This window comes from Phocoena phocoena, chromosome 3 (assembly GCF_963924675.1).
Source record: "Phocoena phocoena chromosome 3, mPhoPho1.1, whole genome shotgun sequence".
NCBI classification, from domain to species: domain Eukaryota; kingdom Metazoa; phylum Chordata; class Mammalia; order Artiodactyla; family Phocoenidae; genus Phocoena; species Phocoena phocoena.
The window spans coordinates 116915063-116929894 of record NC_089221.1 but is presented as its reverse complement, the minus strand read 5'-3'; the positions used below and the strand labels follow the sequence as shown (position 1 = coordinate 116929894).

At 44.6% G+C, this 14832-nt stretch overlaps 1 protein-coding gene across 1 annotated transcript in view; it reads left to right on the top strand.

Annotated features, from left to right (window-relative positions):
* Positions 1–10197: 10197 nt before the first annotated feature.
* SIL1 (SIL1 nucleotide exchange factor) overlaps positions 10198–14832 on the top strand; it is a 242943-nt gene continuing 238308 nt past the window's right edge. Inside the window, exon 1 of the mRNA XM_065874745.1 lies at positions 10198–10304. The gene's annotated coding sequence lies outside the window, so the exon portion shown is untranslated. The remainder of the gene's footprint in view (positions 10305–14832) is intronic.

Here is a 14832-nt window from a genome sequence, read left to right as displayed (position 1 = left end):
GGCTTAGTTGCTCTACAGCATGTGGGATCTTCCTGGACCAGGGCTCAAATCCATGTCCCCTGCATTGGCAGGCAGATTCTTAACCACTACGCCACCAGGGAATTCCCCAGCATTTAATTTTTAATGCTGTAATTATTTTTATCTCATTGTTCAAAGATATATCCTCAGCATCCAGAACAGTGTCTGGCACATTGTAGGTGTTCAGTAAAGATTTGTTGAATAAATGAATGAAGGAAACATCTCAAACTGGTTTCTGATATCCTTGGGGATTTGCTACAGTTTGAAATCTCCTTAGCATGGCATGTGAGGCTCTTCACAATCAAGCTAGGAATACTCGACTGGTAATTTTACCAGACAGTCTGGGCAGGATGTGGAGGCGTAGTCCTTTTTAGAAAATAAAAAAGCAAAAGTATAAAGGATTTATGTACATTCTGACAGGGCAGACATGATATGCAAATTACTTGCAAATATAATGCAGATGGCATGCAACTCCTCATGCAAATGAGTGTCCTGTCTTTGGAAACAACTGCTGGAGCATTCACTAATTTGTCTGTGATACTGGCAGTAAATCTTTTAAGGGCTTAGGATGCAAGTTGCTTTGGTGGGGATGTGTGTATACTGGGGAGGAGGAGGTGGTGGGAGGAAGTCTCTTAAATGTCAGTGTGGTGCTGTAAGCCTGAAGCTTAGTATGAAGCTTAATACAGTATGCAGCTTAATATGAAGTTATTCCTCCATGATATTCCAAAGACTGGCTTTTTGGATTCGGCAGAGGGTGTGGGGGCAATGAAATGCAACTCCTTGTACCCTTTCAACTCTTTGGCAACCTCACATCTTCTGTCCCACCCATCTCACACTGCCCAAGCTCTGGTCTACTGGAGCAGAGAGTCAGAAATCCCTGGCCTCAGGTTCTCACCATGAGGACTGCAGAAGAGCCTATGATAAGAGCTCTTGTAAATCATGTCTGAGGGAGGTTAATGTGGTGGGAGGATGTGGTGTTCTGCATTTCCTAATCTCATGACAAGAAAAATTTAGCTGAATTTCTGCTAGACCTATTTGAAAAAGATGGTTGGTTACAAGAAGCATGGGGACTTTCTGAGAAATATTGCTGCTTAATTTCAATGCCAATGATGCAGTATCTCACTAAGTTGGAAGCTTACTTGGAAATCTAAAGGAAAAAAATGTCAACTGTGATTTTTTTCATTATAAAACCTGTTCTTCCCTGTTCCTGATGTAAAAGGAAATTTTTGGTTACACAGACTCTTCTACAATGATTATAACAATGTTGGGCAAATGAAATAAAAGAGCCTCTAGTAGATACACTTTGAAATAACTCAAAATCTGTTTTTTCTCTGACACTTTGCTTTGCAATCAGAACTGGGTTCAAACTCCCACCTCCCAGATACACAAACTTGGCAACTTACTCAACTTTTCTGAGGCTCAGTTTCCTCATCTGTAAAATAGGAATAATAGTAGAAACCTCATGAAGTTGCTAGCAGGGTTAAATGAGATAATGCATGTACTTAGCACAGTGCCTGGGTCATAGTAAGCATTCAGTAAAGTAGTTATTTGCAGTGGTCATCTGTGGATTTGCTGCCTCGAGTCCATTCACCCTGCATCTGCTATCTGTTCCACATTTCCTTCTGGTGAAACATCATTCTCTCCTCAGTCCGTGTTGTTCTAGTGAAACTGACTCCACCCTCAGCACCAGGAGTAGAGCCCGTGACTTAGGTTTAAACCAATCAGACGATTCCATCCTCCAGGCCACAGTGATTGATTAAAAAATGGGGCCATACATGGAGTTACCATATGATCCAGCAATTCTACTCCTAGGTGTACACCCAAGGGAATTTAAAACAGGTCTTCAAATAAAAACTTGTATAGGAATGTTCATAGCAGCATTATTCATAACAATGAAAAATGGAAACAACCCAAATGTCCATAATGTGATGAGTGGATAAATAAAATGTTGGTATATTCATACAAGGGTAATATTATTCAGCCATAAAAAGGAATGAAGTACTAATTCATGCTACAACATGGATGAAACTTGAAAACATTGTGCTAAGTGAAAGAAGACAGGCCATATGTTATATGATTCCATTTATATGAAATATGCAGAATAGGCAAAGCTACAGGGACAGAAAGTACACTAGTGACTGCCAGGGATTGGAGGAAGGGAGAATGGGGATGATTGCTAATGGGTCTGCGGTTTCTCTTTGAGGTGCTGAAAATGTTTTGGAATTAGATAGTGGTGATAATTGTACAACATTGTGAGTACGCTAAAAACTACTGAATTTCATACTTTAAAAGGATGAATTTTTAGTAACTGAATTATGTCAATTAAAAAAAAACTAAACTTGGGACTTCCCTGGTGGTCCAGTGGCTAAGACTATGCCCTTCCATTGCTGGGAGCGCAGGTTCCATCCCTGGTTGGGGAAGTTCCTCATGCCGCGTGGTGCAGCCAAAACACTGCCCCCCCAAAACAAAAAACACTAAACTTAAAAAATAAGGGCACATGACTCAAGCAGGCCAATGCAAGCCAATAAGACTCAATCCAATTATTTAGAGCTATAAGGGTAGCAAACTAGTTTCCCTCTTGCAGGTCTCCAACTTGAGAGAATACAGGGTCTGAACGTGCTGACCTGTCTTGCTTTGTGTAGAGCCTGAGACTGAATTATCCCACCCAGGTGATAGTAGATCCAAGCCATGGAAAGATCAAGACCTGGTTATACATTGGAGTTTGTCTGTGACCTTCCTGGTTTTAGGACTGAAAGTCCTGTGTCCCATGTTGGTCACCCTAGTTGGAGCTCTAAACCTACCTCTGCTTGACACTCAGGACTCTGCCTGTAGACTCTCCACGTGCGTGAGTCAATAAATTCCGTTTTTGTTTTAGCAAGTGTCATGGGTTGGGTTTTCCAGAGGCAGGAACTGAGACTGGGTTCAGGGTTCCAGATGTTCATAGGGAACAATACCTATAAAAGGAAGGAGGCAGAAGAAGATTGGGTGGAGGAAGAAGTCCTTCACCAATCCAAGAGAGAGCTCTGGAACTAGTATTGCCCTTCAGAGAGTCCCACACTGAACCAAAATGGTGGGCCCACCATATGCTTCTTTGCTTCTTTTCACCTGCAAACTTATAGTCATCCTTCAAGTCTCAGTCTAAATGTTACCTTTTGGGGGAGTCCTTTCCTGGAGCCATCAGTGTTGTTAAAGTCCCATGGCATTTAGAGCATATGTAGCAATCTGATTAACTAGTAATTGTTTTTTAGTTTTATGTTGTCTTCCTCGCAGTCTTCTAGCTTCATGAAGGAAGGGACTGTTCTGGCTAGCTATTTCTAGGTAACAAACTATCCCAAACCTTAGTGGCCTAAAGCAGAGGTTGGCATAGTAGGACCCATGTGCCAGATCCAGCCTACCACCTGTTTTTTTGGTTGTTGTTGTTTTAAAATTAATTAATTAATTAATTAATTTTTGGCTGCACTGGGTCTTCGTTGCTGCGTGGGCTTTCTCTAGTTGCGGCGAGTGAGGGCTACTACTCTTTGTTGCGGTGCGCAGGCTTCTCATTGCGGTGGCTTCTCTTGTTGCGGAGCACGGACTCTAGGCACGTGGGCTTCAGTAGTTGTGGCACACGGGCTTCAGTAGTTGCGGCTCACAGGCTCTAGAGTGCAGGCTCAGTAGTTGTGGTGCACAACTACCGAGTTGTGGGCTTAGTTGCTTTGCGGCATGTGGGATCATCCTGGACCAGGGCTCGAACCCGTGTCCTCTGCATTGGCAGGTGGATTCTTAACCACTGCACCACACCTGTTTTTATATAACTGAAAAACTAAGAACTTCTTTTCACATTTTTAAGGGGTTGTAAAAGAAACCCCCTAAACAAGAACAATATGTGACAGAGTTGGTACGTGGCCCACAAAGCCTAAAGTATTTACTATCTGGCCCTTTATAGAAGAAGTTTGCCAAAACAACCATTCTGTTACATCTCATGATTTTGTGCAACAGGACTTCAGGAAGGGTTTGGTTGGATGATTCTTCTGCTCTATGTGATATTGACTGGCACCGCTCATCGGCACTCAGCTAGAAATTGGTCTGGTCTAGAGGGTCCAAGAAGGCTTCACTCACATGTCTGGTACCTTGGCAAGTCAGCTGGAAGCCTGGGCTCAGCTGGGCCCCTTTCCATACTGTCCCTCCCTCAGAGTAATTGGACTTATGAAAGAGTGGCTCAGGTATCCAAAAAACCAAAATGGAAACTCTGAAAGATGGGGCTTATAATTGAAGAGTGTCACTTCTTCTGTACTCCATTGGTCAAAGCAGTCACAGGCCAACCCAGATTCAAAGGGAGGGGAAATATAACCCACCTCTGAATGACAGGAGTGCAAAAAAGTTGAGGCTTTCTTTAATTTACTTGAGGACTAAGTCAGCTCACTAACCATATATTGCCAGCTCTTAGCATACCACCTGGCTTATGAACTCAATAAATTTGTTAACTAATGGATATACTCTGGTAGATAAAAGCTGACCTATTTGTAATATGAAAATATTAGATTTGCAGCTAGATCAAAGCTGAGGTCTAACTGGACTCTCAGAAGCGCTCCATTCCACATGTACCATGGGTCATCTCTACCATGCCGCATGTCTCAGAGTATTTGAACTTCAGTTTCCTTTTTGGTTAATGAGGGACAATGTATCCTGCATCTCACAGGATTCCTATGAGAATTAAATGGTATAATGAATGCAAGAAAGTGATATAAACTGTAAAGTTCTGTTTAACATTAGGTTGTCATTATTATCATTGTTCCCCAGGATGAGGAGTGGACAAGGCCAGAGCCCCTAGATCCCCAGCCCTGGAGAAGGACCCCTTAACCTTACCCCACTCTTCAGCTCTTACCCCTGCTAGTTCCTGAGGAACACACATTAGGAGGGTTCCCATGGCTGTGCAGTCCAGTTCTAGCCAGGGAAGATTTATTTCCCCACAGTGGCTCTAATGATGGTTCGATGGGTCTCATAATTCCATAATGATCTTGGTGCCAATGCCTCCCACCCTGGGCGTCTCTGCAGAGGCTGTGGGGAAATGGGAAGCCACACTAGGTAAACAGATAAGAATGATTAGTTGCATGTGACCAGCCCCTTGACACCTGAGCTGGTCTGTTGTGTGCTCCAACATATGGACTAATAAAGACACTGCTGAGAAAAACCACATTCAACTTGTCACTCTAACCCAGCTCAGAAAATGCAGTATTCTTTTCCCCAGAAGAACCCCCTTGAAACCCTCTGTTCCAGAGACACTGCCATACCTTTCGTTTTTTTGTGTCTCATTTTTGACTGGAAGGAGGATTTGTCTGCCTTAGTAATACCTCTTCCAACCTTTCTGCAAAAGCTCCTATAGAGTCTGGGCATGATGTATAATATGTGTGTAATATGTGTATGTCTGAGAGTGGGATAATTACTTAGAATATAAGTAGGGATATAAAGTCGGATCCCCTGTGTGAGTCTGTAAGTACCCACATGTGTATATGTGTGTGATTTAACTTTGCCCAGCTTCTAGCACAACATCTGTGTAGCCAACAGGCATGGAAAAGAATAGTAATAGCTAAGAACTATTCAGCACACTGTGCCAGGCACCGGGCTGAAAACTTTATATATATTATCCCATTTAATCTCCATAACAATTACTGAGGTGAGTACTAATATTATCTCCTTTTTACAAATAAGGAAACACACCTCTAACATTGCTTAAAGTTAAAACAACTTGCTTAGCTAGTGAGGGGCAGTCAGGACTTAAAACGTCTGTCCAATTTCAAAGCCTGTTCGTACACTGGTCTACAACCCCAATTCTAGGCTCTCTGCTGACAACGATATTGGATTTGATGATCCAACGTCCTGTGACGTGCCACGTGGCAAGCCTTATTCTCCACATGTGATCTCCCAAAGCTTTGGTGCTTGGGGACCTTTATTAGGGACAATGTCAGAGGAGAGAAGGGTTCAACCAATAGAGTACGGCAGAAATAATGCTACATGACTTCTGAGGCTAGATCGTAAAAATACCATGCACCTTAATGCTTGGTTCTCTTGGGATGCTCATTCTTGGAAACCAGCCACTAAGTTGTGAGGAGGCCAAGCAGATCCTGGGAGAGGCCACTTGTCAGTGTCTTGGCTGACAGCCCCAGCTGAGGTCCCAACTGCCAGCCAGCGGCAACTGCCAGCCATGTGAGTGAGAACCATGCCTTAGTTGAGCCACGCCAGTGGACGGTGCATAGAGCAGAGTCTATTCTTCCCTGCCAAGCCCTGCCCAAATTGCTAAATAAATGACTGTGGATGCTTTGTTATGTGGCTGTAGCTGTCTGCTCTGTGTGTGTGTTCCTGTGATTCAGTGCCTTTGTGGGTGCCCATAGGCAGTACATTTGTGTCAAATGTCTGTGTACATGAGTAGGTGTGTGGTTGAAGGTGTTTCTGGAGACAGAATCATGGTTCTTGGGGTTTAGCTTTGGCCTCAGTGGGAGCTGTTTGGTGAGAACCCTTTGAATTTTTTTTTTTTCTTTCGGTATGCGGGCCTGTCACTGCTGTGGTCTCTCCCGTTGCGGAGCACAGCCTCCGAACGTGCAGGCTCAGCAGCCATGGCTCACGGGCCCAGCCGCTCCGCGGCATGTGGGATCTTCCCGGACCGGGGCACGAACCTGTGTCCCCGGCATCGGCAGGTGGACTCTCAACCACTGCGCCACCAGGGAAGCTCCTCCCCTGAGCTTCTTGCTCTCAGCTTCTTGCTTCTTCCATGTTGGCAGCTCGATTTAGCTTTTCTGGGAACCCAGAGAGCTCTCTCTAGCTTCACAGTCCTGCCCTTGTACTGACTCTCAGCCTCTCAGGACCTCTAAAGCACTGTTTCTAACAGAGCTTTTAGCGGTGATGGAAATGTTTCATAATCTGCACTGTCCAATATGGTAGACATTAGCCACATTAGCTCTTGAGCACTTGAAATGTGACTGGTGTGACTAAGGAACTGAGCTTAAAATTTTATTTAATTTTAATTAATTTAAATCTAAATACTGCATGTGGCTATTGGCTACTGTGCTGGACAGCATAGCTCTGAAGAGTTCAGAGAGAAGAGTTTTTCTTTTATTTGTAAAATGGGGATAAAAATTGGCCCCATCTGCCTCATAGGGCTGTCTGAAGCAAACAAGATGATGAATGTGAAAAAGTTTTATTCACATAAGGGATCTGGAAAGATAGACAGAAGTGTGAACTTATAGCTCTTTGTTAAAATTTCTGTTTTATGGCCCTTGCTGGACTGTGTTGATTTGATCTGTTTACATTTCTGTGTCTCTCATCTGACTCTGAGCTCTTTAAGGGTAAGAACAGGCGGGATAGTATCAGAGATGTATCCTCACCGCATGTAGCACAGTACTCATGTTCAAGTAAATAAAATGTCTGGAGTTCAGAAGTGATTCCTGGCAGCAGGATTTAAAGTGTATGGTGAGGGACTTCCCTGGTGGTGCAGCAGTTAAGACTCTCCATGCTCCCAATGCAGGGGGCCCGGGTTCGATCCCTGGCCAGGGAACTAGATCCCACATGCACGTCGCAACTAAGAGTTTGTATGCCACAGCTAAGGAGCCCACCTGCTGCAACTAAGACCTGCTGCAACCAAATAAATAAATTAATTAAATAAAAAAAAATAAAGTGTATGGTGAGAGCTGGGATTGGGGGGTACACACAGAGGAGGGGGCAGGACAATGGGGTGGTGAGACAGAGAGCTAGGGCTCCGGCTCCCCACACTCAACATTCTAGGGCCATCCAGAGAGAGCAGGGAGCCAATTCCTGATGTCAGGAATGCTTTCACACAACTGGGTATCAGGCTTGTCGGAGATTAATTGGGAAAGTTTGATCAGAGGAGAAATGATCTATTCACACATTTTGCTTGTTGAGGTAGGCCAGAGGTAGGCCAGATCGATCATAGCCCTCTGCCTAGCCAGGGCTCTGGGGGTGGGTGCTGCTGTGGTTTCCTTTAATTGATGGTAGCAAGGTTGAAGGTGGTTCCCCAGGCTTTTTACCTTTCCAAGGTTTTGCTCTTCTGGGGAGTGAAAGAGGGAACTTGGAAGCTCTCCAACAGAGTTGTAAGGGACAGAAGGCTTTTTAGTTTTTGTTTACTTATTGAAAAGGAAATTTAAAACTATTTCCGCTCAGTTCCAAGAGTAATACAGGGAAACAGAGAAGAGACCAACGTAATCCCACCACCCAATCTGATCCTTGGATTTCAAACTTTCCACCTTTACAGTGGTCCTCCTTGTTTGGGGGCCACAAGAGTAGAGGCAATCTGCTTAGGCCCAGCCCTGCACTCTGATTTTAGCAGCTCAATAGGCTTGAGCTTGGAGCTAGTTCCCCTGGGAAGGGGTTCTCAATCAGGGCTTTTAGAGGTTTGGGGATTGGGGGGATACAGAATTTTCCTTCTGCACATATTTGAGCTCGTTAGATCTGTCCCAAGAAGGAAGCCAGGCTCCTGTGAGTGTTGGCAGCTCTGTGTCCAGTTGGACTCTTCTCTTGGCTCATGCATTTAAGTATGAATTCTGAGATTTGAGTTATTCTATTTTTAAGCATCTTACTCTTGTAGTACTTTATTAATATCTTTTTTATAACTTGTGTCAGGCTCAGTTGTAATTTATATGTTCACTATGCAATGTACCACTGATGCAGTAAATACTTGTTGAACATTTATTATCTGTCCTCATGGTACTAGGCAGTGACACAAACTAGAATTATTCCTGGGCCCAGCTATTCTCACCAGCCTCCTGGGTGTTCCATGGGAAAAGTGAGCTGTTCCCTGTCCTTTCCCACCCAGTCCCAGGGAAGTATCTTATGTAGGTTTTTCTAATAAAGTGGCACTACTCACTGAAGCCTAGGGGCTTGTTCTCTCTTCCCAGGCTACTAACCAAAGTTTGTTCATGGCTGTGAAGTCAATCATCCATCTGGTTGAAGTAAACATAATCAAGAAAGTAGATTAACTGCTAGAAGCTCACATGATACATGGAAAAGGGAAAGGAACTAAACAGATAGGTTGATTGTTTGCTCTTATTGTTTAGATTATCCTTTCTCTGACTTAAATTCCCAGTTTTAGCACTTTCAGACTGTATGAACTTGTATAAGTCTTTCAACCTCTTTGAGCCACAGCTTCCCCATCTATAAAATGGGGGTGACAGCTCTGATCTTAAGAAGTTATGAGGGGCTTCCCTGGTGGCACAGTGGTTAAGAATCCACCTGCCAATGCAGGGGACACAGGTTCGAGCCCTGGTCCAGGAAGATCCCACATGCCGCAGAGCAACTAAGCCCGTGCGCCACAACAACTGAGCCTGCGCCCTAGAGCCCGTGAGCCACAACTACTGAAGGCTGCACGCCTGAAGTCCATGCTCCACAATGAGAGAAGCCATCGCAACGAGAAGCCTGTGCACTGCAACGAAGAGTAGCCCCCACTCGCTGCAGCTAGAGAAAGCCCGCGTTCAGCAACAAAGATCCAATGCAGCCAAAAAAAAAAAAAAAAGAAGTTATAAGAAGTAAATATAATGTATACACAACACCTGGCATATATAAATAAGATATTCAGTGGTAGAACGGAATTAGAGCTGATGGTGACTTTTATTTTTAAAATAATTAGTCGTTTTCAATTCACACATTACATAAGTATATAAAGTAGGTGACTTGCTGGTGCCCTATTCTGCATAAATTTTCTAAGGACTGTTTATTGCTTCAGACTTCTTACTGCTTTATCCCAACTGAGTCACACCAGTTTGATTTTTTACTCCCTACCACCTCTAGGTTTCTTTTTGGCCACACTATGCGGCTTGTGGGAATCTTAGTTCTTCAACCAGGAATCGAACCCACGTACCCTGCAGTGGAAGCCCGGAGTCTTAACCCCTGGACCACTAGGGAAGGCCCACCTCTGACTTCTTTCTGATGATCCTTCCGCTAGAAAGAAGTTAAGTTCTGGTTTAGGAGCAAAACTAGGCCCGCGGGTACCTCACGCTGGCGGAGGAATACTGGGATAAATAAGTTCCAGGAGGTTTGCTCAGATACACGCTAGGGGGCGGGACTTAACAGAAGCCGGGAGGGGTGGGGCTGACAACTCCGAGTGCGGGAAAGGGAGTGAGGCGGTAGTACGCTGTCCGGAAGACGACAGTTGGGCGTGGAGGCGAGTGACATAATAGCCGCGCGCTCACGGCTTCTGACGGTGGCCGCTGCGTCTGCGTACAGGGAGCTGGTTGCCGCTGCGGCCGCCTGGAATTGTGGGGGTTGTGTCTGCCCCTCGGCTGCCGGGCGGGAAGCCGAAGGTAGGGGCGGTGAGGGCTGCCCGGCCCTGGGCCTGGGCTTGGGGCTCAGGGCGCTGCCCGGGTCTCCTCCTGCCAGAGGCCCCGGCGCCTTCCCAGTACTGCTGTGGGGTCCCTGCATATCGCCCCCCTGCAGTGTCTGCGAAGCGGGACGTACAAGGGGGCTCTGAGCTCCTCACTGGTTTCCTCAGACCTGGCCTCTCAGCCCAAGGCTGCCTTCCCTACTTTTCCCTCTCAAAACGTCTCCCGTAACCCTGTTTAAAGGCCAGGAGATGAGGCAGTGGGCCTCCGAGACGGGCTTTTGGCTTCGCATCTGTTTTAGTTCCCTTCCCTGTTCCCTTTTCCCGGCCTCAGTTTCTGCATTTGTCCAGCTGCTCCAGTGTTGACATTCTGGTGTCTCTTCACCATGTGGAATTGAGCCCTACCCGCGTCGTATTTCCACTCCTGTCTTGTGTTATCCTTTGCCCTGGTAGATGAAATACTTGCCTTTAAAGTAGGGGTTAGAGACTTGGGTGTGTTTCAGATCACCCAGAAGGTTGTGCATATCCCTGGATTTTACTTACAGGAATTTCGGGTAAAGTGGGGCATGGGCACCTGCAATCCTTCCCAGGTGGTTCTGATTTAGGTGGTCCAGAAATCCTCGCTTTGAAATTCTCTGCCAAAGAAGGCGGAAGAAAATCATTTGAAATATGAGCCCCATGTGGGAAAAACAAGGAGTCAGGAAATGCCCAGCACCTAAGAGGCCAGTGGGGGTTTTCTTTGCACTAAAGGAGCTAGAGGGCTGTTTGATGCCTTAAAAAATAATAATAATTTAAAAAATATGATTCATATGTAAGATCAATTTTCTGATACTTTTAAATGCTTAGCCTCGATTCAGGTCCAGCTGGCTTTCTGGCCTAAATAAAACAAAACAAAAAGGCAGACTGCTTTGGGGGATTGAGGGGGTTAGATTAAACCCAGACTAGGTAGGCAGGTAAGGAATGAATCCTACATGTTTGCTAAGAGAAGAAATTGATTTTTATAAACACAGTGTTTGTTTTGACAGTGGGAAAGATGTGTTTTGTATCTGTGTGTGTTTTTAGCTCCCAACCTACCCAAGCTCTTTTCTTTTATGATAAAACTAGCCAGATTTGGAGATTGGATAGGATTTTGATGGGAGTCAGGACATGAGGATATTAGGATTGATGTTTGTTCAAAATGGATCAGGACTTGGTCTGTGGCTTCAGTTGAGAACATGGACCTTGGGTTTTAAAGGTGTTGCCACACCAGATTTATTTTTACCTTTCTTTTGAGTGTTTGGTGAATTTTATCAGCTAATTAATACATGTGCTGTTCTGATGAAATTGGCAACAGAAGAGACTTATTGCTCCCATTTTACAGACGATGGGAATGGGGAGTATGTTAGTGGGGATGTGGTAGCTCAGGAATGAGAAATTGCCTTGCCCTCTGATTCCTGCTTTCTTCACCTTTCCTGCTGTCTTTGAATAGGAGCTATTCTCTGCAGAGGCCAATTTTGAGCCCTGGTGTGTTTCATTGACAGGAGAAAAGGATAATGAAGTGAAACTGAAAGTTAAAAAAAAGGGTTTGAAATGAACATGCCAGAACTTAATTCTCAATGAGTCTTGTTCTCCTTTAGAATGGTATGTGTAGGTGCAAGTGGACGGGGTTGTGGGTGGCATCACTTAAGTGATATGGCCTTTGTTTTTTGTTTTTGTTTTTTTTGGCCGCACCACCTGGCATATGGGATTTTAGTTTCCTGACCAGGGATCGAACCTGTGTCCCCTGCATTGGAAGTGGAGTCTTAAACACTGGACTGCCAGGGAATTCCCATATAAAAAAAAATTTTTTTTTGATATGGCCTTTGAACAAAGTAGTTTTGAAAATCCAACTCTGACAGAGACATTTTTGAACCATATGAGAGATCAGTTTCATTAATACATGATACCATACTTTTTTTTTTTTTAAACCCCAAATGGCATGGGTAAGCAGTCCTGTCCCTTGACTTCAGATGAATTAACAGTTCATTTGAAGTGGACCTAGTGGTGAACATGAGTTTTTTTTTTTTTGGCCACATGGCGTGGCTTGTGGGCTCTTAGTTCCCCTACCAGGGATTGCACCCGGGCCTTCGGCAGTGAAAGGGCAGAGTCCTAACCACTGACTGCCAGGGAATTCCCTGAACATGAGTTTTAAAAAAAATTTATTTATTTATGGCTGCATTGGGTCTTCGTTGCTGCGCGCCGGCTTTCTCTAGTTGCGGCGAGTGGGGGCTACTCTTCGTTGCAGTGTACGGGCTTCTCACTGTGGTGGTGGCTTCTCGTTGTGGAGCATGGGCTCTAGGCGCGTGGGCTTCAGTAATTGTGGCGCACAGGCTCAGTAATTGTGGTGTGTGGGCTCTAGAGCGCAGGCTCAGTAGTTGTGGTGCACGGGCTTAGTTGCTCCATGGCATGTGGGATCTTCTTGAACTGGGGCTCGAACCCGTGTCCCCTGCATTGGCAGGTGGATTCTTAACCACTGCGCCACCAGACAAGCCCCTGAACATGAGTTTTGATTCTGAATCTATTTCTTATTAGCCATATGACCTTGGACAAGTTCTTTCACCTCGTAGGGTTGGTTTTTCCAATGGATAAAAATGGGAATAATATTTTAAAGAGTGGTTAAATGAGGTAGTAATATGAAAGCTCTTGGGACATAGGAATGCAATAACTGTTTTCACCCTCAAAGAATGAAGATTTGCTATAAATGAGAATATTCAAAAAGACAGGAGCGTTTGTAAAGGAAAGTTGTGCCTTTTTCCATATAGGTGGATGCCTTCTAATTGTTATTTCATTTATGTTTGTGGATTCATGCTCAGACCTTCTCATCCTGCCTCCTGTCTTTTTCTTCATTCATTTTTTTAACATCTTTATTGGAGTATAATTGCTTTATTTTACAATATTGTGTTAGTTTCTGCTGTATAACAAAGTGAATCAGTTATATGTTTACCTATATCCCCATATCCCCTCCCTCTTGCGTCTCCCTCCCACCCTCCCTATCCCACCCATCTAGGTGGTCACAGAGCATAGAGCTGATCTCCCTGTGCTATGCGGCTGTTTCCCACTAGCTGTTTTACATTTGGTAGTGTATATATGTCCATGCCACTCTCTCACTTCGTCCCAGCTTACCCTTCCTCATGTCCTCAAGTCCATTCTGTATGTCTCCGTCTTTCTTCCTGTCCTGCCCCTAGGTTCTTCAGAACCATTTTTTTTTTTAAGATTCCATATATGAGTTAGCATATGGTATTCTCTTTTCTTTTCTTTTTTATTTTTATGGGGTGTAGATATTCTTAAACCTGTTTTATAGTTTAGGAAATGTAGAGCCAGGGAGTGGTCTCAGTTAATGGTACTCATGATAGGGTTTTTTTTTGAATTTTATTTATTTTTTTATACAGCAGGTTCTTATTAGTCATCCATTTTATACACATCAGTGTATACATGTCAATCCCAGTCTCCCAATTCGGTGTTTGTTTTTCTCTTTCTGACTTCACTCTTTATGACAGACTCTGGGTCCATCCACCTCACTACAGATAACTCAATTTTGTTTCTTTTTATGGCTGAGTAACATTCCATTGTATGTATGTGCCACATCTTCTTTATCCATTCATCTGTTGATGGACACTTAGGTTGCTTCCATGTCCTGGCTATTGTAAATAGAGCTGCAATGAACATTATGGTACATGACTCTTTTTTTTTTTTTGCGGTACACAGGCCTCTCACTGTTGTGGCCTCTCCCGTTGCGGAGCGCAGGCTCTGGACGCGCAGGTTCAGGGGCCATGGCTCACGGGCTCAGCTGCTCCACGGCATGTGGGATCTTCCCGGACCGGGGCACGAACCCATGTCCCCTGCATCGGCAGGCGGACTCTCAACCACTGTGCCACCAGGGAAGCCCACGTGACTCTTTTTGAATTATGGTTTTCTCAGGGTATATGCCCAGTAGTGGGATTGCTGGGCTGTATGGTAGTTCTATTTTTCATTCATTTTCTATCCTTTCCTGAGTGAAGCTGTGCTGTGGAGGCCATCTGCCAGTTTCTTGGAGTAAGCCTCTTTTCAGGAGAGCTAATCTGAACATTCTTACAATGCCAGCCCCTTGGTTGTGGATTGCTGGGGATTTTTCTCTGGGGCCTCAGCTGGTGCTTAGATCACGCTCTGTAGCACAGGAATCTCTAATGCCTGGATTTGGTGTCAATTTGGAGACCTGTCCTTGTGGAGCTAATCTTTTCCTTTCTGAGCAAGGATGAATGCTTTATCCTTCTCTGAGTTGGCTTTAAGCTGAAAGCCTTAGTCTTCCATAACATAGAGCTTCTTATTTTAATTATAAGGAAGGAATATCCTGCCCTTTTCTTTATTTACTTTCACCAAGGGTTTTACTGCTGAGTAGGGGAGGAGGATAGCCTGTTCAGGTGGGGCTGTCACCAGGGGCTGGTAACCCCAGATTACTAGCTTCAGCAGTAATTGAGTTTGTCTTTGGGATGAAAACCTCATAAAAGAGTCAGGCT